We start from the raw sequence: 23048 nt of genomic DNA, 5'->3' as shown, positions 1-23048 counted from the left end.
ATGATAGTAATATATTCGAAATGAGTTTTGAATACACTGTAACATGAGGGATCCGGCCTGTTTAGTCAATAAACTTAAGCAGCCACCTTGTCGTCCTCTGCGTTGTATTTCCCGTATATTTGTCTGTTTTCGTGCTTCATGTATGAGTTGCAGAACTTCATAGCTGCTTGCAGTTTCGTTCTCTTCCTAAATTCAATTAGTTTAGATTTTGCTAATTTTACTAATATGTCTGAACCGGGTGAATAGAATCCATACACAAAAATTCCAGAGGCTGGGACTAGGAAACACGCTCGGAAATGAGATTTTCCCACGTTTTCCACAGTATATATATATATATATATATATATATATATATATATATATATATATATATATATATATATATATATATATATATATATATAAGGTGTTACAAAAAGGTACGGCCAAACTTTCAGGAAACATTCCTCACACACAAATAAAGAAAAGATATTATGTGGACATGTGTCCGGAAACGCTTAATTTCCATGTTAGAGTTCATTTCAGTTTCGTCAGTATGTACTGTACTTCCTCGATTCACCGCCAGTTGGCTCAATTGAAGGAAGGTAATGTTGACTTCAGTGCTTGTGTTGACATGCGACACATTGCTCTACAGTATTAGCATCAAGCACATCAGTACGTAGCATCAACGGATTAGTGTTCACCACGAACGTGGTTTTGCAGTCAGTGCAATGTTTACAAATGCGGTGTTGGCAGATGCCCGTTTGATGTATGGATTATCACGGGGCAATAGCCGTAGCGCGGTGCGTTTGTATCGAGACAGATTTCCAGAACGAAGGTGTCCCGGCAGGAAGACGTTCGAAGCAATTGATCAGCGTCTTAGGGAGCACGGAACATTCCAGCCTATGACTCGCGACTGGGGAAGACCTAGAACGACGAGGACACCTGCAATGGACGAGGCAATTCTTCGTGCAGTTGACGATAACCCTAATGTCAGCGTTAGAGAAGTTGCTGCTGTACAAGGTAACGTTGACCACGTCACTGTATGGAGAGTGCTGCGGGAGAACCAGTTGTTTCCGTACCACGTAGAGCGTGTGCAGGCACTATCAGCAGCTGATTGGCCTCCACGTGTACATTTCTGCGAATGGTTCATCCAACAATGTGTCAATCCTCATTTCAGTGCAAATGTTCTCTTTACGGATGAGGCTTCATTCCAACGTGATAAAATTGTAAGTTTTCACAATCAACATGTGTGGGTTGACCCAATTGTGCAATCACGTCTTCAACGCAGATTTTCTGTGAACGTTTGGGCAGGCATTGTTGGTGATGTCTTGATTGGGCCCCATGTTCTTCCACCTACGCTCAATGGAGCACGTTATCATGATTTCATACAAGATACTCTACCTGTGCTGCTACAACATGTGCCTTTACAAGTACGACACAACATGTGGTTTATGCACGATGGAGCTCCTGCACATTTCAGTCGAAGTGTTCGTACGCTTCTCAACAACAGATTCGGTGACCGATGGATTGGTAGAGGCGGACCAATTCCATGGCCCCTTCGCTCTCCTGACCTCAACGCACTTGACTTTCATTTATGGAGGCATTTGAAATCTTTTGTCTACGCAACCCCGGTACCAAGTGTAGAGACTCTTCGTGCTCGTATTGTGGACGGGTGTGATTACAATACGCCATTCTCCATGGCTGCATCAGCGCATCAGGGATTCCATGCGACGGAGGGTGGATGCATGTGTCCTCGCTAACGGAGGTCATTTTGAACATTTCCTGTAACAAAGTGTTTGAAGTCACGCAGGTACGTTCTGTTGCTGTGTGTTTCCATTCCATGATTAATGTGATTTGAAGAGAAGTAATAAAATGAGCTCTAACAGGGAAAGTAAGCGTTTCCGGACACATGTCACATAACATATTTTCTTTCTTTGTGTGTGAGGAATGTTTCCTGATAGTGACCAGGCCAAATATCTCACGAAATACGCGTCAAACGAAAAAACTACAAAGAACGAAACTTGTCTAGCTTGAAGGGGGAAACCAGATGGCGCTATGGTGGGCCCGCTAGATGGCGCTGCCATAGGTCAAACGGATATCAAGTGCGTTTTTTTAAATAGGAAACCCCCTATTTTTTATTACATATTCGTCTTGTTCGTAAAGAAATATGAATGTTTTAGTTGGACCACTTTTTTCGATTTGTGATAGATGGCGCTGTAATAGTCACAAACGTAGAAGTACGTGTTATCACGTAACATTCCGCCAGTGCGGACGGTATTTCTTCGTGATACATTACCCGCGTTAAAATGGACCGTTTACCAATTACGGAAAAGGTCAATATCGTGTTGATATATGGCTATTGTGATCAGAATGCCCACCGGCGTGTGATATACACTCCTGGAAATGGAAAAAAGAACACATTGACACCGGTGTGTCAGACCCACCATACTTGCTCCGGACACTGCGAGAGGGCTGTACAAGCAATGATCACACGCACGGCACAGCGGACACACCAGGAACCGCGGTGTTGGCCGTCGAATGGCGCTAGCTGCGCAGCATTTGTGCACCGCCGCCGTCAGTGTCAGCCAGTTTGCCGTGGCATACGGAGCTCCATCGCAGTCTTTAACACTGGTAGCATGCCGCGACAGCGTGGACGTGAACCGTATGTGCAGTTGACGGACTTTGAGCGAGGGCGTATAGTGGGCATGCGGGAGGCCGGCTGGACGTACCGCCGAATTGCTCAACACGAGGGGCGTGAGGTCTCCACAGTACATCGATGTTGTCGCCAGTGGTCGGCGGAAGGTGCACGTGCCCGTCGACCTGGGATCGGACCGCAGCGACGCACGGATGCACGCCAAGACCGTAGGATCCTACGCAGTGCCGTAGGGGACCGCAGCGCCACTTCCCAGCAAATTAGGGACACTGTTGCTCCTGAGGTATCGGCGAGGACCATTCGCAACCGTCTCCATGAAGCTGGGCTACGGTCCCGCACACCGTTAGGCCGTCTTCCGCTCACGCCCCAACATCGTGCAGCCCGCCTCCAGTGGTGTCGCGACAGGCGTGAATGGAGGGACGAATGGAGACGTGTCGTCTTCAGCGATGAGAGTCGCTTCTGCCTTGGTGCCAATGATGGTCGTATGCGTGTTTGGCGCCGTGCAGGTGAGCGCCACAATCAGGACTGCATACGACCGAGGCACACAGGGCCAACACCCGGCATCATGGTGTGGGGAGCGATCTCCTACACTGGCCGTACACCACTGGTGGTCGTCAAGGGGACACTGAATAGTGCACGGTACATCCAAACCGTCATCGAACCCATCGTTCTACCATTCCTAGACCGGCAAGGGAACTTGCTGTTCCAACAGGACAATGCACGTCCGCATGTATCCCGTGCCACCCAACGTGCTCTAGAAGGTGTAAGTCAACTACCCTGGCCAGCAAGATCTCCGGATCTGTCCCCCATTGAGCATGTTTGGGACTGGATGAAGCGTCGTCTCACGCGGTCTGCACGTCCAGCACGAACGCTGGTCCAACTGAGGCGCCAGGTGGAAATGGCATGGCAAGCCGTTCCACAGGACTACATCCAGCATCTCTACGATCGTCTCCATGGGAGAATAGCAGCCTGCATTGCTGCGAAAGGTGGATATACACTGTACTAGTGCCGACATTGTGCATGCTCTGTTGCCTGTGTCTATGTGCCTGTGGGTCTGTCAGTGTGATCATGTGATGTATCTGACCCCAGGAATGTGTCAATAAAGTTTCCCCTTCCTGGGACAATGAATTCACGGTGTTCTTATTTCAATTTCCAGGAGTGTATATGCTGCTCGGAATCCTGGACGACATCATCCAAGTGTCCGGACGGTTCGCCGGATAATTACGTTATTTAAGGAGACACGAAGTGTTCAATGACATATGAAACGTCAACCACGACCTGCAACTAATGATGATGCCCGAACAGGTGTTTTAGCTGCTGTCGCGGCTAATCCACACATCAGTAGCAGACAAATTGCGCGAGAATCGGGAATCTCAAAAACGTCTTTGTTGAGAATGCTACATCAACATCGATCGCACCCGTACCATATTTCTATGCACCAGGAATTGCATGGCGACGACTTTGAACGTCGTGTACAGTTCTGCCACTGGCCACAAGAGAAATTACGGGCCGATGACAGATTTTTTGCACGCGTTCTATTTAGCGACGAAGCGTCATTCACCAACAGCGATAACGTAAACCGGCATAATATGCACTATTGGGCAACGGAAAATTCACGATGGCTGCGACAAGTGGAACATCAGCGACCTTGGCGGGTTAACGTATGGTGCGGTATTATGGGAGGAAGGATAATTGGGCCCCTACGTAATGTTCAACCGATGTTACTACAAGATGTTTCACTGCATGACAGAATGGCGATGTACTTCCAACGTGATTGGTGTCCGGCATATAGCTCGCGTGCGGTTGAAGCTTTATTGAATAGCGTATTTCATGACAGGTGGATTGGTCTTCGAAGCACCATACCATGGTCCGCACGTTAACCGGATCTGACGTCCCTGAATTTCTTCTGTGGGGAAAGTTGAAGGATATTTGCTATCGTGATCTACCGACAACACCTGGCAACATGCGTCAGCGCATTGTCAATCCATGTGCGAACATTACGGAAGGCGAACTACTCGCTGTTGAGAGGAATGTCGTTACACGTATTGCCAAATGCATTGAGGTAGACGGACATCATTTTGAGCATTATTGCATTACACCTACATCTACATCTACGTGTGGTATTTACAGGTAATCACACTGTAACAGCATGCGTTCTCAGAAATGATAAGTTCATAAAGGAACATGTATCACATTGGGACAACCGAAGTAAAATGTTCAGTTTTAATTTAAAAACCTACCTGTTACCAACTGTTCGTCTAAAATTGTGAGCCATATCTTTGTTACTGTTACAGCGCCATCTATCACAAAGCGAAAAAAGTGGTCCAACTAAAACATTCATATTTCTTTACGTACTACACGAATATGTAATAAAAATGGGGGTTCCCATTTAAAATACGCATTTGATATCCGTTTGAGCTATGGCAGCGCCAACTAGTTGGCCCACCATAGCGCCATCTTGTTTCCCCCTTCAAGTTCGACAAGTTTCGTTCTTTGTAGTTTTTTCGTTTGACTCTTATTTGGTGAGATATTTGGCCTGGTTACGATCAATGGACCACCCTGTATGCTGCAAAGACACAGTATCCATTGTTTCAGTGTGGATGCTCACCAAGCCCAATCTCTTGGGGGAATGCTGTATGACGCGTCAGGGGTTCTTGGATTGGTGACCTACGCTAGTAGTGTGTAACACGCTGAGAATCTGTATCCGACGGGAATCTTGCCCGGATGGCCGAGGCTGTTAAGGTGACGGTCCAGCACGAATTTTCACCAGTTATCATTGATTCATTTCAGTGCCCAAATGCAGCTAACGGCATTGAAAATCTTCGAGTAAGATTTTCCCAGCCATTTCTTCTATTTGTTGACTGGTGTCGATATTAGACCATATATGAGCCAGAAATAACTCGACGCGACCAGATAACCGTAAGTATTGAGGCGTCGTTTACTGGAAAGGGAGGTACGCCGGCAGTGGATTGAAACCGCCTGGCGTTTTAACAACGACGGCCGGTGTGCCGGTCAGCATCGATGTGATTTTAGGCGGCTTCCCGCATTCCACTAGGTGAATACAAGGCTTGCATCCAATTCCCGCCTCTGTTACACGATTCGTGAACATTTCGAAAACTTTTGACCACTTCAGAAAAATGACACTACAAGCAGATAGTTGGTGTACACATATTGCGTCTAAGGGAGAAATTGTTTGGCGACAGGAAGGACATCTGGCCACCGCTTAAACTAATACCAAATCTGTACATAACAGCGCCAAAATTGCGCCAGTGCGGGGCAAATATACAAGCAAAAGAAGAATAAAAAAAGCTAGAAATAATTTAAGTCATTCCATAGCCAATTTGAAAAAAATCCATTGTAAGCAAGAGGATAATGGTATTGTCGACTGACTTGGAAAGCACAAATTTGCAAACGTAAGTTGCTATTAATCTGTCAATAAAGCGGTCTAGTTATGTTTGCCCCCGTATACAATACACAAATAAAGCATTAAAAATTGGACATGTATACGGTGATTGTCCAGCTATTTCCTTAATAATATTTCCATAACAAATATGCAGTTGCTTTCTATCAATGGAAATTTGTCAAATCGGAGCCACCAACTTTCAGAGAACCTGCTGTAAATAGCCAAATGCCCAGTGTAGGCAGCAAGCAAACGGCTTCTATTCTGTGCGAGAGGACTCATTAAACTCAGCCGTCTGTTATCACACAGAATGGGGCTCGGTCGATATCGGACTAAGAGCGCTCAGCAGCAGCTCCTCCGAACATTCGCTTCGGCGTGTTATTAAACTTTTCAATGGTCTATTTGAAGTGTAATCTGCATTAGACTGTCAGTCATTCTCCTGAGCTGCCTATTTGGGAAGGAAACGGCACGTCGTTTATGCGAGGTAACTTAACGATGAACAAACCGTAGAGCACCAGAAACACATTTTTATTGGTATTATCTGAAAATCAGTCAAGTAGAATGCCTGGCATTCAGCTTTTAGCTAGGCTATTAGTTTTTTATATCTCTACAAGATATATTTCTCGGTATATATATATATATATATATATATATATATATATATATATATATATATATATATGTGTGTGTGTGTGTGTGTGTGTTTGTAAGGGATCGGGGACTGAATACTGTCTGTATGATATCACAGTCATTAAAATGGTATGGCCACATTCACCGCCCTTAAACTTCGGAAATCGACATGAAGCTCCCGTAGTGTCATCATGATTAAGATACCTGCGTTGGAGGTTTCATATTGTCTTCGTGTATTTTTTTCAGAACTGTTTTCTATATTTAAAATACTGCGCTGTGTGTATGTACGAGGGTTGCCCAGTAAATAATGCCCCATATTTTTTTTTCTCCAGAAGTATTTATTCCACAACAATCAAATTTACATATGTGAAAGACTGATGTTTTGTCTACTTGCTTTATTTTTCCACATAATCTCCTTCAAGTTCGACGGCCTTTTTCCAGCGAGACACAAGAGCGTGTATTCCCTGCCGGTAAAAATCTGTACTCTGCCTACGGAGCCAGGTTGTCACTTCGTGAATCACTTCTTCGTCATCGGCAAAACGTCTTCCACGAATGAAATTCTTCATTGGCCCAAACAAGTGAAAGTCTGAAGGAGCCAAATCGGGGCTGTAGGGTGGATGGGGTAACACTATCCAACCCACTTTCGCGATGTGTTCACAAGTCCTCAAACTTGTGTGAGGACGAGCGTTATCATGCTGAATCAAAACATCCTGTGGGTTAACATGACGCCCAAGGCGCCGGAAGCGCTGCTTAAGTTTGTCTAATGTTTTGACATAAGCCTCTGTCGAGTCGTAATGCGTCGATCCCGTCGAATGAGAACATCAGCCCGCTGCAACATGTCAGGCGTGACAGCCGTGGGAGGCCTTCCCGACCGCGGCAAATCTCGGAGCTCCGCAGCACCGCCCTCTGATGCTTTCACCCTCTGTGCCCAGCGACCAACAGTACTCCTATCGACTGCAGATGTTCCGTAGACTTTGCACAAGCGTTTATGAATATTGTCCACGGTTTCTTCCTCTGCTACGAGAAATTCAATCACTGCACGTTGTTTATGACGGATGTCACCTGCAGACGCCATTTTAGAACATTCCTACACCACCGCTCTCTGTCGGAGGAAATTGAAACTTTGCGTACACACGCGGGAAACTTCAAATAACTCGCACCTAAAGTGTCGCATTTCTAATATTTTTTATTTCGGAGAAAAAAAATATGGGGCATTATTTACTGGGCAACCCTCGTAACACATAATGCTGAACTTATGTAGCTGTGGACTGCAACGGTGAGTGCTAAGATTTATTGAAAACTTGAATGTATTGGCTGGGGACCTCGGTCGGTGGGGAATTGATGCCTTTAGAAATAAAGGCCCAAGATTTGTCAGATTGTAATGTTTCTTTCGTACTTTGAAGTATAAAAAAGATATTTTTACTTCTCAAGTGCAGAGCTTCTTTCTGTACTGCAGAGAGCAAATATTTATAATAGTTCAAATGGCTCTGAGCACTATGGGATTTAACTTCTGAGGTCATCAGTCCCCTAGAACTTAGAACCACTTAAACCTAACTAACTTAAGGACATCACACACATCCATGCCCGAGGTAGGATTCGAACCTGCGACCGTAGCGGTCGCGATGTTCCGGACTGAAGCGCCTAGAACCGCTCGGCCACAGCCGCCGGCAAATATTTATAACTTTGGTTAATTTCACGTTATGTTTTGATGTTAGTTCACGGTTCTTAAATTAATAAATGACTGTAAATTTATCCATCTTAAAGGTGGTTGAGCTCTGTGGCTGTGGATTAAATACTTCAGAGATTTTATAGCTTTATTTAAGCCAAAACTCGTTTAGGGTTATCACCCAAAGTGACGTAGTACTTACATATCTTCGTCAATATTATATTTCTTTTCACTGCATCTTGAACACTTCACCTGACCTGCATAAATAATTAATTTCCTTAGCTACCATATTTCCCTGATGCATTGATACGTTCTGCGTTCACCACGCGGCTGACTTATATGTCTCTTTATTTTGGAACTTGCATCTGAAGTCAGGTTCCAATTCAAAATGCATATCAAGGAGCTACAAGTTACACGAGTGATATATCTCGAAAAACATGATAGTAAAAGGAATCATTATTTTTCGGTGGTCAGCTGTAGCATTTTAAATGTAGTTGACAAAAACGAATTGTAGATATGATCGTATTACTCCATCTGAAACGGATGAAAGCCCCAAACTCGTTTCGGCATAAATGAAACTATTTAAAAAGTGGCTAGACGTGTATTTCCTCAAGTAAGAAATTACTGTTACAGAATCTCAGAGTTCCATCATTATTCTGAATATATACGTGACCTCTACGCAACTTTATAACTGGAAGATGGGTGTGCGTTGGAATACTCTTCGTAAAGTAGAAATGCATCTACTTGACCTTACATAAATAATTTCTTCCCTAAACAGCCATCAAAGTCACGAGACGCATATTAACAAATACTTATTGTATACGAATGGTTTATGAAAATATGTGACCTTTTTCTCTGAAGCACTTTTCCTTTTTGTTATCTTTCACTTAAGAAATGGATGTTTCTGGGTCGTGAATTTCCAGTCTGTGAACTTTTTAACAGAGAGAGTGACTTTCAGGCAAATTTCAAAGCTAAAATATGTATTTATGGGGCTGAATTTTACTTTCCTTGTTGAAAGGTAAGCATTCGTCTCTGTAGCGAGGGTAACTAATGGAGGCTGGTGCACTGCAAGAAAATGGCTCTGAGCACTGTGGGACTTAACATCTGTGGTCATCAGTCCCCTAGAACTGAGAACTACTTAAACCTAACTAACCTAAGGACATCACACACATCCATGCCCGAGGCAGGATTCGAACCTGCGACCGTAGCAGTCCCGCGGTTCCGGACTGAGCGCCTTAACCGCTAGACCACCGCGGCCGGCGGTGCACTGCACTCGACTTGGTAGAAGTAGGTTCTAATTTTGATGGAGGAAGATGTTCCCGTCATCAATATTCGGTCGTCAAGAGAGCTGGTAGAGAACAGTTCCCGTTCAGTATACTTCTGGTCAAAACTTGTCGGCAGTGTTTTATGGAATGAGGACGTTTTAAACTGCAGATCATGACAGATACGTGAAACTTGAACAGAACAGTCAACGGTCTATATAGAACAATTCTAGACATGCAAAACATGTTGTTCATCACCTTTTCTCCTCTGTTGATTTTCCATAACGTAAACCATACACTAACCTAACATCATCAGACAGGTAATCTTTTCATCACAAGGATTCACATGCCACACATACGCACTTCCACACACGACTGTAACTTAAAGTTTATGTACGCCAAAAAAAAGTTCAAATGGCTCTGAGCACTATGGGACTTAACTTCTGAGGTCATCAGTCCCCTAGAAAATAGAACTACTTAAACCTAACTAACCTAAGGACATCACAAACATCCACGCCCGAGGCAGGATTCGAACCTGTGACCGTAGCGGTCGCGTCTCGGCGGAGGTTCGAGGCTTCCCTCGGGCATGGGTGTGTGTGTTTGTCCTTAGGATAATTTAGGTTAAGTAATGTGTAAGCTTAGGGACTGATGACCTCAGCAGCTAAGTCCCATAAGATTTCACACACATTTGAGCGTAGCGGTCGCGCGGTTCCAGACCGTAGCGCCTAGAACCGCTCGGTCACTCCGGCCGGCTATGTACGCCCCACAAACACTAAGGGGAACTGGATCACAGTTCTCCAATTTCAACTAGTGATTAAGTAAAAATTAGGATGTTACTGAATGTCAGAAGAGGCTAGAAGACCGTTTGTTTCGAGAATTGCCTAGAGCGTTACCTAACCTGCTAACTACAGGGTTGTCATAACAAAATTAGTTCGTAAAATCCAGGATGAAATTTTTACTCTGCAGCGAAGTGTGGGCAGATATGAAACTTCCTGGCAGATTAAAACTATGTGCTGGACCGACACTCGAACTCGGGATCCTCGCCTTTTGCGGGCAAGTGTTCTACCACCTGAGGTCCCCACGCACGACTCGGACCCGTCCTCACAGCTTCAATTCTACCAGTGCCTCGTCTCCTACCTTCCAAACTTCACAGAAGCTCTTCTCCGAACCTTGCAAAACTAGTACTCTTGGTGAGTAGTGCGGCTGAGGACGCTCGGAGTCAGGCGTGGTAAGCGGGTGCGCATCATTGGATCCGCCAGGTCCCCACGCGATCGCTGTCCACGTCTGTCGGAAATGTGCGCTTCCGTTACCAGCTGTGAGACGCCAGTTACGGTGGTATCGATCTGTGATACCATAAATTCATTGGGTAAAGTGGGAGTTGGTTGGTTGGTTTGTGGGATTGAAGGGACCAGACTGCTAGGGCCATCGGTCCCTTGAAGTGGGAGTCAAATGGGCTGTGTAGAGGTGAATAAACAAACAGAACCGCTCCTCCCTTTTCCAGAGGCAAGGTATAGTTGCGACAGATTGAAATATCCAATGGACTAACCACTGCCAGTATGCTAGGGCGCCAAATCCACCTAACATTCATGAAACGTATTCAACTGACCTGTGTCGTACTTAGTGACAAAATTTTGCGACACTAGCTCTGTAGAGAGTAAAAATAGTAAATATCCAAAAAAAGAGTTCGAACATCAGGAAGAAAACTCCTCGAGTGAAGGAAAGCCTGGAATAACGTCCGACGATATGTTAACGCCCTCTACCTGTGCAAGTGAGAATTAATACATCGTAGTGTCGAAGCATTATCAAAAGGATCAGCCTCGTGCATGAGCAAAAATGTTCAGAACTTTCATGTGCTGAGCTCTTCCGGTGGCTTCTGAATGAAGAGGAATCAAAACTTTTGCGTCGTCAGTTTTTCGTTTCTTCAGATAATACGTGGTTCAGCCTGTCATGATATGTGCCATTACAATGAAATTAACAGCCTCAGCTGCTTACAGGCGTTGACATACGTCAACGGGGGAAAATGTGTGCCCCGACCGCGACTCGAACCCGGGACCTCCTGCTTACACGGCAGACGCTTTATCCATCGGAGCCACCGAGGACACAGAGGATAGCGCGACTGCAGGGATTTATCTCTGGGACGCCTCCCGCGAAACCCACATTCTCAACGTATTGTCCCGCACTGCATTCGTAGTGCCCCCGCCCATTATACTCATTACTCGCGGCGCGTTGCCGATTCCCGTAAGAATTCGGGCACTGTTTGTGCATTCTCACAGAAGAAGAAGATGGTCAAGTGGCCGGTGAGCCTAACATGTCCGACAGAACAGATACCATCTTAGTATGTACAGGGTGTTACAAAAAGGTACGGTCAAACTTTCAGGAAACATTCCTCACACACAAAGAAAGAAAATATGTTATGTGGACATGTGTCCGGAAACGCTTACTTTCCATGTTGTAGCTCATTTTATTACTTCTCTTCAAATCATATTAATCATGGAATGGAAACACACAGCAACAGAACGTACCAGCGTGACTTCAAACACTTTGTTACAGGAAATGTTCAAAATGTCCTCCGTTAGCGAGGATACATGCATCCACCCTTCGTTGCATGGAATCCCTGATGCGCTGATGCAGCCCTGGAGAATGGCGTATTGTATCACAGTCGTCCACAATACGAGCACGAAGAGTCTCTACATTTGGTACAGGATTGCGTAGACAAGAGCTTTCAAATGCCCCCATAAATGAAAGTCATGAGCGTTGAGGTCAGGAGAGCGTGGAGACCATGGAGTTGGTCGGCCTCTACCAATCCATCGGTCACCGAATCTGTTGTTGAGAAGCGTACGAACACTTCGACTGAAATGTGCAGGAGCTCCATCGTGCATGAACCACATGTTGTGTCGTACTTGTAAAGGCACATGTTGTAGCAGCACAGGTAGAGTATCCCGTATGAAATCATGATAACGTGCTCCATTGAGCGTAGTTGGAAGAACGAAACTAAAATGGGCTCTAACATGGAAATTAAGTGTTTCCGGACACATGTCCACATAACATCTTTTCTTTATTTATGTGTGAGGAATGTTTCCAGAAAGTTTGGCTGTACCTTTTTGTAACACCCTGTATATGTGCCATTATGCATCCTAGAATCCTCATTCAAGTTTTGAACAGCCATTGCAAAATCGGATCATTGGTGTTTATGCGCAATGTCTGGTGTCTTGGTGTCTGCATCATAACACGATTGTTTCAGCAAACTGTAAACGCTAACCGATGAGCCCAGACACAGTTTAATCCATATGAGAAGCAGCTCACAGAAGACGAAGGATTGCATGGATATTTTCAGCAAGATGGAGCAACAACACACACCGCGTTGACAACCTTGTCACGAGTGTATGACGTGTTTTATGAGGAGAGGACAAGCAGCAGAGGCAGTGCAGTTTCCTGGCCATCTCGATCGCCTGATATCTCCCCCTGCGATTTTTACCTTTGGCGAAAATTGAAGGGTTAGCTGTACTCGAAAAATCCTCACACTGTGGAATAACTACAGCAGAACACTGAAAACCTTTATGCTACTGTCCCTCAGACAGAGCTGCTACACGTATATCAAAGTTTGATAAATCGAGCACAGCGCTGCATTGGCGGCAACGGTGGTCATTTCTATTAACTACTGTGACGTCCATTAACAAGGATCAAAGATAAAAGTAACGGGTGTATATTGTAAAAATACGCAAAAAACACAGACACATGTGACTGTTTGATGTATGCAGACTGATGTGTACAGATTGTTTGATGTGTGTAGGTACGACCTTCGGAAACCACTTCTCCACTTCAGCCGGAAACAGGCAGCTGTGATGTCATAACAAGGGGACGGGACAAGAAAATGTATGCCACATTCATTGGATACCATGCACCAAGTAGATCTGTCATCAAAAGCTGGAAGAAATACGGTTTTCCTACACTACGAGCCTCCTTCAGTTGGTTCAGTACAGATACTTATCGTGCCTTTTGCAACCAACATGAAATCTTTATAATTTGATCGCTTTATGCATTAACTTGTTTCATACTATTCTGCACTGTGGTCGGTGAAGTACCGGAAAGTAGCGCAGACTTTGTATACATAGATTTATGTGAAAAGTGGTACACAGTTCTGCCTTCATAGCCTGCTTTAGTCTTTGCATCTGGCGTCAGATTAACGGGGAAGCCGTGTCATGTGAACTCTCATAGATGTCTGATCACACACCCATTTTACAGTGTCATCGATGGAGCAATGTGTTTTCCTTAAACATTTGCACACAGCAAGAGTGCTGTCGAGCTTTCAGTGTTATTACATGAGGCTGGTGGAACTAGTCTGACTCTTTGTTTTTTTCCCTTCTTTTCCTTTTTGAATTCTACGTAGAGCAGAAAATGTCGCTCTGCCGATTAATTTGTATTTGGAGATCGTCATTATGAAAATACTATCTCACGTTACACAGCAGCAAACTGCGCCGGTGCACAAGCACAGGAATACCACCTAATAGCTCTTTTAAGGGTTTCCACAGGCCCGTGAGAGAGCTCAGTCATCGATGGTGCAAGTTGGTAATTTGGGAGACAACAGCAACAAAGCTGGTGTTCAGCCTTCTAACAGAAACTTCATTACAGGATGAAACAAAAATTTCAGCTTACTATTCGATGTCATTATAAAAACGTTGTGTTCGTCTGGTGATATGGTGATATGCTGTGGTACCGTTTCCGTGTAGAACCACCACTTTCAGTCTGAGCACAAGCGAAGAACATCTCTGTTACAGACAGGAATAATAATGATTTCCTGATTGTATTTAACGTTCTCCTAGTATGCATGGTCAACATACGATCGTATACGAATCTGAAATAAAGATGAATCAACGCGGCACATATTTTCTCTTCAATGGTGCTAAAGCGAAGTGCATCCATTAGCAGGTTTGTGAAAGTACGTAATCGCTTAAACATTAACTTTCCTGAAAGTAGGCCCAATTAAGACTGAAAATGACTTCCATCTGTATCCCAGCGTCTCATCAGTACCGTTTTCTGTAGTAGGGGAGAGTGTTGTACCTAGAGGATAGCGCACCTAGGAACACACCTTGTCTTTTGGTCGTTACTTGTTTCTCGTGACTGATTTTAGAATTACCGGAAGGAATGAGAACAAGAGACTGCCATAAGCAGTTCCCCCATTTTTGTTGCTGTTAGACACGAGCTTGTGTTTATCGCAGCACTTGTAAATATACAACACCAAGGAGGAGTTGTACTCGGTAAACGAAAATCGGTAAGTATGTTACTACATCTTAAAGATGACGTCCGTTCAAATTTCGCTCCAGTCGCATAAGGGTGGATGCAAATCAGATTTGCTTTAAATACGAGGTGTAACGGTCGTGAGTGTTAGTTACCTTTGAGACTGGGCGTTGTGAGTTGATGTTGGTCAAGAATGCCTTTAAGACGACGACGACACCATAATTAATACTCACTGAGTTTGAACGAAGTCGCGTATTAGGGCTACGAAAAGCTGAAGCAGCGGTGGCCACTGGAAGTTACAGTCGCAAGAAGATCGGGCTCCAGACGGCGACGTTACACTACCGAGAGGGATGACCGTCGTGTTCGCTGTGTGACTCTTCTCACTGCGTCTGACTGCGTCTGCAACAGCAATTCGAGTAGTAGTTGGCACCACAGTGATACAACGAACTGTTACAAATCGTTTTCTTCAAGGGCGGCTCCGAGTTAGATACCCTCTAGTGTGTACTTCACAGACCCAAAACTATGGACGTTTGTGTCTTTAGTGGTGCCAACTGAGAGCTCACTGGACGGTGGAGTGGATGTGTGTCGCTTTTTCTGACGATAGCTGGTTGTGCCTCGGTGGAAATTATGGCCGCGTGTTGGTTAGAGAGCCTGCTACCAACCTCTCTGTAGACGGATAGGATTTCGTATGACAGCAGGAGCATCCCCACGGTTATCCCGCGCACAGTGACTGTTAGTCTGTACGCAGTCTGGTGATTCGACCTGTTGTGCTGTCACTCATGAACAGCATTCCAGGGGGTGTTTTCCAACAGGATAACGCTCGCCCATATATCGCTGTTCTGACTCAACGTCCTTTACAGAATGTCGACATGTTGTCTATGCCTGTTCGATCACCGGCACTGTTTCCAATCAAGGAAGTATGGTACATCATCGGACGACAACTACAGCACCATCCACAACATCGAGTGAGTTACCTCATGGGTTGCACACTAGACTCACATTCGGGAGGACGACGGTTCAAAACCGACTATAGCTACCATGATTTAGGTTTTCCGTGATTTCTCTAAATCGTGTAAGGTAAATGCCGGAATGGTTCCTTTGAAAGGGCAAGGCCAATTTCCTTCTCCAACCTTTCCTAATCCAAGCTTGTGCTCCGCCCCTAAATGACCTCATTGTCGACGGGACGTTAAACACTAATCTCCTTCTCTCTCCTCCTCCATCCACAAACAACATTAACCGTCCCTGTATTGGCCGACCAAATACAACAGGCATGGGACTCCATCCCACAATCTGACATCTAGCACCTGTATGACATAATACATGTACGTCTGCACGTTTGAATTCAACATTATGGTGGTTACACCAGTTATTACTGCACCAGAATTTCACATTTGCAATGGCTTTTCTCGTTCTGACATTTCACTTTGAATTTGGAACTTTACCTTTGTTATCTAAACAAATGTATTCCCGAAATTTCAAAATTCTACATTGTCCGCCCCGATAGCTGAGTGGTGAGAGTGACGGATTGCCGTCCTATGGGCACGGGTTCGAGTCCCGGCTGAGTCGTAGATTTTTCTCCGCCCAGGGACTGGGTGTTGTGTTGTCTTCATCATCACTTCATCCACATCCGGCGCGCAGGTCGCCCAATGTGGCGTCGAATGTAAGAAGACCTGCACCAAGGGGGCCGGACCTGCCCCGCAAGGGGCCCCCCGGCCAATGACCCCAAACGCTCACTTCCCTTTCCAATACTCTAAATTAATTATTTCTTGGTGTTGGGATTTTTTCATCAGTGTATTTTGTATTCGACACATTTAATTGCTCTCGGTCGTCACCATCTTGTCCCTTGAAAGAGAACAATGTTTTTTACTATGGACTATGTGATACTTGCAAATGAACAGATTCTTTTAGGGCTTAAAATTGTTAGCTGCCTCGAAAATTGCTTTAGTTGCCGATAGCTTCTATTTCAAAATATATTCAACTTGGAACCGATTTTTGATAATACTCCAGCTTAATCTGATTTCACTCACTGTTGATTGGTGTGCAGTAGAAATGAAATGAAATGATCGTGTAGCATTGACGGCCGGATGGCCCCATCCGGGAAGTTCGACCGCCGGGTTGCAAGTCTTATTTCAGGCGGCGCCATACTGGGCGACTTGCGTGTCGGTGGTGATGGCATATTGGTGAGGGTAACACAACACGCAGTCCACACGCAGAGAAAATATCCAACCCGGCCGGCAGGGAATCGAACCTAGGTCCCGGTGCTTGGTAGGTTACCACTCAGATAACCAGGCGGACTGTGGAGTAGAATAGTAAAATAACAGATAGATCATTAACAACATACAAAAAAGCGCTCAAATGAAGAAAGTCGCTACTATTGTCTTTGATGCTCGTAAATGACTTTTCCCACAACTTTTTGTGGTGGAACAAACGGACCTTTCTGTAGAACTGTTTTTGTTTGGATCCATTTGACATCTTATTTTTTATTTTTCATAACGTGCACTATAGAGGAACGTGAATTTAAAGCAGTTTGGTAGTTCTCTTACGTGGTATACTGTGTCACAAATGGTACAGCTATGCAGTTCAGCATAATGATAAAGCGATGGTTCCTGTGAACTGTGTCGCTGACTCTACATGTACAAAGTTACATCCGCATCCGACCTTCTGAGTGCTTCGAATTTTTTGTCAGGCACTGAATATGGCATCAACGACTTAAAATCAGTCGAATGTGGTCAGATCACAGATTTACATCTGTGCAAACCTATAAGTCAGGCCTTACTATCATAACTGTATTTTATTTAAGTTGTGGACAAGATACCATATCTGCATTTTATACAGTTATTACATTATAGCTAAATCTTTCTGTTCATGTTAATACTCAAGTAATGTAGAAAAGTGACCGAGTGAACTGCGAAAGAGGGAATCCTTCGGGGCAAATTTATTTAACATGTGTTTCCATTAATAGTGACACGGAGAAGATCATTAGAAGAGGTAAGTAAGATTGGTTATGGTAATAGTAAAATAAATTACTTGATGTTATTCCAAGTTAGATAAATTTCAGAAATATGCCTATGATTTTAGTGAGATTCATTTCTTTTTGTATAAGTCACTGAGTGAGTTAGTTAGTTGATAAATTGTGGTTGCTTTATAGGTAGGATGAGGCATTGTTTGCCCCCTCCCCCCCCCCCCCCCACACACACGCACACACACAAAACATTTTTTCTGCGAATCTTTCAAACAGATATCCATACAGCTCATTTAGCAGGGCTACATCCGATTGCTTTTGTAGCTTCGTCCGACTTAATAAATGCTAAGAATCCTATGACATTGGCGTCTTTTGCTTGTTTAATCCCACGAGAAGAAAAGATAGAAACATATCCACACCGTTTTAACAAGCTGCTAGTCCTTGTGACTACCGAAACGCAACGAGCTTAAAATAAATACTGTGGATGCTTGAAATTTCGTGCTTGGTGCCACACAGCCCCTATCATCGATAGTATCAACTTAATTCTGTTCGTAATTAACATTAGCATGAGATGTGGCTGCCCGTACTAACGTTTACCAGCTCATTTGTCATTTGAATATAAAAATACACAGATAAATCCATTTCTGATTACGCAAGTGCTCGGCAAGGATACGTGTATAACCAAGCGTGGAGTAAATAGATAATGTTCACAATCACGCACGCCAATCATTACCTAAGCTTTAATTTGGAGATGAAAGACTACAATGAGGCTTCCTTTTGCTCTTATTAGTAAATTAACAAAGGATGAGTGAGAAAGAGTGACGGCTATGTGACAGCGGCGCTGCAGTAATTAGAGAGAGTGCGGCGACTGTGCCCCAGAGCTTCCGCATTCTGAGCCTTCTCTTAATGAAAATTAACCACGCGCCATTGCTGACAACTCCCTTGCGTGAAGCAGCGTATCCACGTGCTCCCATTCTTCATATCTATTTCCAGATTAACACCTTGTCACATATTTTGGTTGGACTCAAACTTATGTTCGGGAACGCTATTCACTTTATCAAAGCTTTTTGTATTTTTATTGGTGTTGGAATGTCTTCTCAGCCAGTTTAATAGCGTGCATGTATGAATTTGAACAGGAGACAGGCAAAGGAAACTCTTTCAGTGTACCTTCCTCTCAGTTGGGAAGTGGAATGAATTTTAACGTCTGTAAGGCGTGTCTTTCAATTATAAGTTCTTGAACGAAAAGAATGGTTAATCCCGAATTATGGTCCCCAATAGAGTGAACTCTAGGCAGACAAGCGATATCGATATCATACAATAATAATCGTCGCAGCTGGCTGGAAAGTCAAATCCAGCTATAAAATTTTCCGCGTCATTTTCATCAAGGAAACATCGGGTGATGCACCTGTTTTGGACTTCTCTTATACCTCGTAGAAATTATGGCAGCTGTGTGTTGTCGGTGCTCTCTCTGGAGTATTTCAACAAGAATCGGCGCCAAGTACGACAATAAATTGTCTCCGCCATGTCCCCCAACAGAGTGACATACTAGTGTAACTTAGAATTAATGAGAGAAGCTGAAGAAATGAATTAATATTTGTACCCCAACCGAAACATTATTCCTGAAATTTCTGCACAATTAATATATATTCATTTAACTGTTATGGTCTTCAGCAAAATTGAGCGTCTTTTCTGGGTTGCATACTCCAATAGAGGGCACTATAGGTCCCCGATAACGTATATTATCGCTGTCTGCCCTGGTTGTAAACCAAGGCTTCAATTTTCTTTCTATCATGTAAATGCTAATGTCAATTGTTACACGTTTATGCTCTGACATAGCTATGCCTAAATGACTCTTCTGGTAATTCTGTGTTAACGCTATGTTTCCACTTATATGGATTCGTATAACTGAATTATATACATATTTTGTATCTGTTCCTGATTCTTCTTGTTTTTGTATTTTATCACCGATGATGAGCTACAACGTCGGGAGGTAGCAACACGTCTGTTCGCTGCCGCGTCTCAAGCGGAACTGATACAAGCGAGTGCAAATGAGCATAGTGTCGGGCATCCTAAAAATGGGTCTTTCATTCCATGAACATTCGTCTTGTACACAGCATTATGCTACAACAATGATGCATGTATGGAATCTATGGATAGAATTGGTTCGTGCTCAGCAACGAGCGAATATTGCAATATTCACCGTAACCAAACCACTGGAAAACCATCTTTTCCACAGAGACGTAATGGTCTGCACAGCTTGATGTGAAAAAAGAAAGAATCATATGACACTATATATTTTGAGTTTCCAAGGGGTGGGTTGATCAGCGTAATCTCATACGTTCATGAGAGGATGGAGAGGGTGAAACCTGATGCTGGCACAGAGCATACTCCTCACGAGTAGGACCAGGGAAGCCCTTAGGTTAACGCGCCCATCAGACGGATGAATCACCAACTACACTGTCACATGCCGTCACTGCACGTAATATTGCGGAGAAATTTGGAATTAAGTGCGGAACATTTGCAAAAGTTTGGTGATCAGATACTCCAGGCCACTATTTTTCATTCATTCACCAAGAAAATACTGATGGTGAATATTTCACCCATCACCGAGATGCGAACGGAATACCTGCGATTCGAGCGCCACCACACAGTCTACGTAGACGGGCTCGTTTCGTGCAATGTTGGTTCTCCGCAAATGATATGCAACTGCTTGTGCCAAAGTTTTGACGCCGTCTTCTGCTGGCAGTAATAGTGGTGTGCATGACATTGCATCGTCCTCCGCTGTTTAGAAGCCATAAATGTCCCAGACTTTGAAAGCCATCGATGGCATGCTTCGACGAAAACTTTAATGTGCTCGGGCGAGTCCAGTTTCTGTTTGCCCCATAGTGATGTCCACATACTTGTTTGATGTCACTGTAGTGACCATAATCTGACAGCCTTGTGTGATAGTTTGGGTCATCTTGGATATAACGTGCTATATCGACTCCTCCGTATTGATAGCTATATGAACAGTAACCATTAAACGAAGGAGGTTTCAGAGCCTCCTCTAGGCAATTGCATATTCCGAATATCAGCAGGACTGTGCTCATACATTCGTGACCAGTAATTTACAAGATATGACATAGCATACCAAAAGCCATGATTATTGAATAGGCTAAATATTGTCGTAGAGGAAGATCTGAACAGCCGGCCGCTGTGGCGAGCGGTTCTAGGCGCTTCAGTCGGGAACTGCGCTGCTGCTACTGTCGCAGGTTCGAATCCTGCCTTGGGCATGGATGTGTGATGTCCTTAGGTTAGTTAGGTTTAAGTAGTTCTAAGTCAAGGGGACTGATGACCTCAGATGTTAAGTTAGGTTGTTTAGGGGGAAGAGACCAAACAGCTAGGTCATCGGTCTCGTTGGATGAGGGAAGGACTGGGAAGGAAGTCGGCCGTGCCCTTTCAAAGGAACCATCCCGGCATTTGCCTGGAGCGATTTAGGGAAATCACAGAAAACCTAAATCAGGATGGCTGGACGCGGAATTGAACCGTCGTCAGATGTTAAGTCCCATAGTGCTTAGAGCAATTTGAACCATTTGAAGATCTGAACATGGTTTGTTAAGTACACCGTAACCAGTTATCAGAAACAAATTGTACCTGTGATTCTGATAGATAATAAATATTTTGTTTAAGGTAGGAATTATCACGGTGTTGTGCTAGATATTATGTTCTTTTGTGTAAAATAGTGGAAAATGTGACCCATGTCCACGACCATGGAAAACTATGCTTATAATCGCCACTAAACCCAGGAAGAATACGAATATCAAACACTCGTATAATTAGATTCAGCTATCTTACCGTGATGTGCATGTGTGTTACCAGTTGAGATTCATGTTTTCTAGATTTACAAATGTCAATTTTATGTGCATTATGCTAGCAACATTTGATACGTAAACGATTCGCTAATAAAATAAGAAACGACAAAAAAGTTTCTGTTCGACTGCCGTACAGTTCAAAATCGGTATGCCAAGCAGACAAACCCGCCGTGAGCACTTAGGCAGTCATCCCAATGACGCACCACGTTGAAGACACCCGTTTGGTAGAACACCGTGTCCTGCTGCGTGAAGAAGTCCGTAACTGCCTATTACACACCCTCGTCTGACAGGAATCATCGACCCTTTAAGGCCGTTTTTAAAGCATAATCGCATGAGGAGAGATCAGGACTATAAAGCTGATTCTCGAGTGTGTCTCACTCAAATTTGCGTAACTTCTCCATAACTTCATTTGCTATATGGGGACATACGTTATCAAGAAGCAGTAGAACCCCTTGTCGCAGTTTTACACATCGGTTGTTTTTGACAGACAAGTTGTATGTTGTATGTTTACCGGGGACCTAGAAACGACGGAGAGGCTCCGTCCCCGCCGCAGCCTCAGTCGTCCACAACCCCATGACGGCTACCGCAGTCCACTTCATCCCTCCGCCGCCCCACACCGAACCCAGGGTTATTGTGTGGTTCGGCCTCCGGTGGACCCCCCAGGGAACGTCTCACACCAGACGAGTGTAACCCCTATGTTTGCGTTGTAGAGTAATGGTGGTGTACGTGTACGTGGAGAACTTTTTTGCGCAGCAATCGCCGACTTAGTGTAACTGAGGCGGAATAGGGGGAACCAGCCCGCATTCGTAGATGCAGATGGAAAACCGCCTAAAAACCATCCACAGACTGGCTGGTTCACAGGACCTCGACACAAATCCGCCGGGCGGATTCGTGCCGGGGACCGGCGCGCCTTCCCGCCCGGAAAGCCGTGCGTTAGACCGCATGGCCAAACAGTTTTTTTTTTTTAAACGACCGTAGCGGTCGCTCGGCTCCAGACTGTAGTGCCTTTTCTTCTTTTTTTTTTTTTTTTTAAAGGCGTCAGTAAACGAACGGACAGGTCATAACTTTGCGAAAATAAAGGAGTTAAACTTTTTTTTTTTATATATTAAAAGTGCCACCGCCACTTCCATCCTAAAGCTAACTAGGACGGCCGTTCGCCACCACTTCATGTTCCGCCAACGAACAAAAATTAAATATGCCTCTGAACTTTGTATAAAAAAATAAAATAAAAGGAAAGGGTATAATACTTTATTATATTTTATTTGTTGTTCATTTTGTTCTTATTTTGTTCTTGTGTATTTATTTGGATACGAACGCTGGTCTCCTGCCCACTTTTTTTTAATCTTGTTTTATTTAAATAGATATCAATGTGCGAACAGTCATAGTTAATCAAGCCTGGAAAACTAA

Source organism: Schistocerca serialis, chromosome 3 (genome assembly GCF_023864345.2).
Source record: "Schistocerca serialis cubense isolate TAMUIC-IGC-003099 chromosome 3, iqSchSeri2.2, whole genome shotgun sequence".
NCBI lineage: Eukaryota > Metazoa > Arthropoda > Insecta > Orthoptera > Acrididae > Schistocerca > Schistocerca serialis.
The sequence above is the reverse complement of the archived record's forward strand: the minus strand, read 5'-3'. Positions refer to the sequence as shown.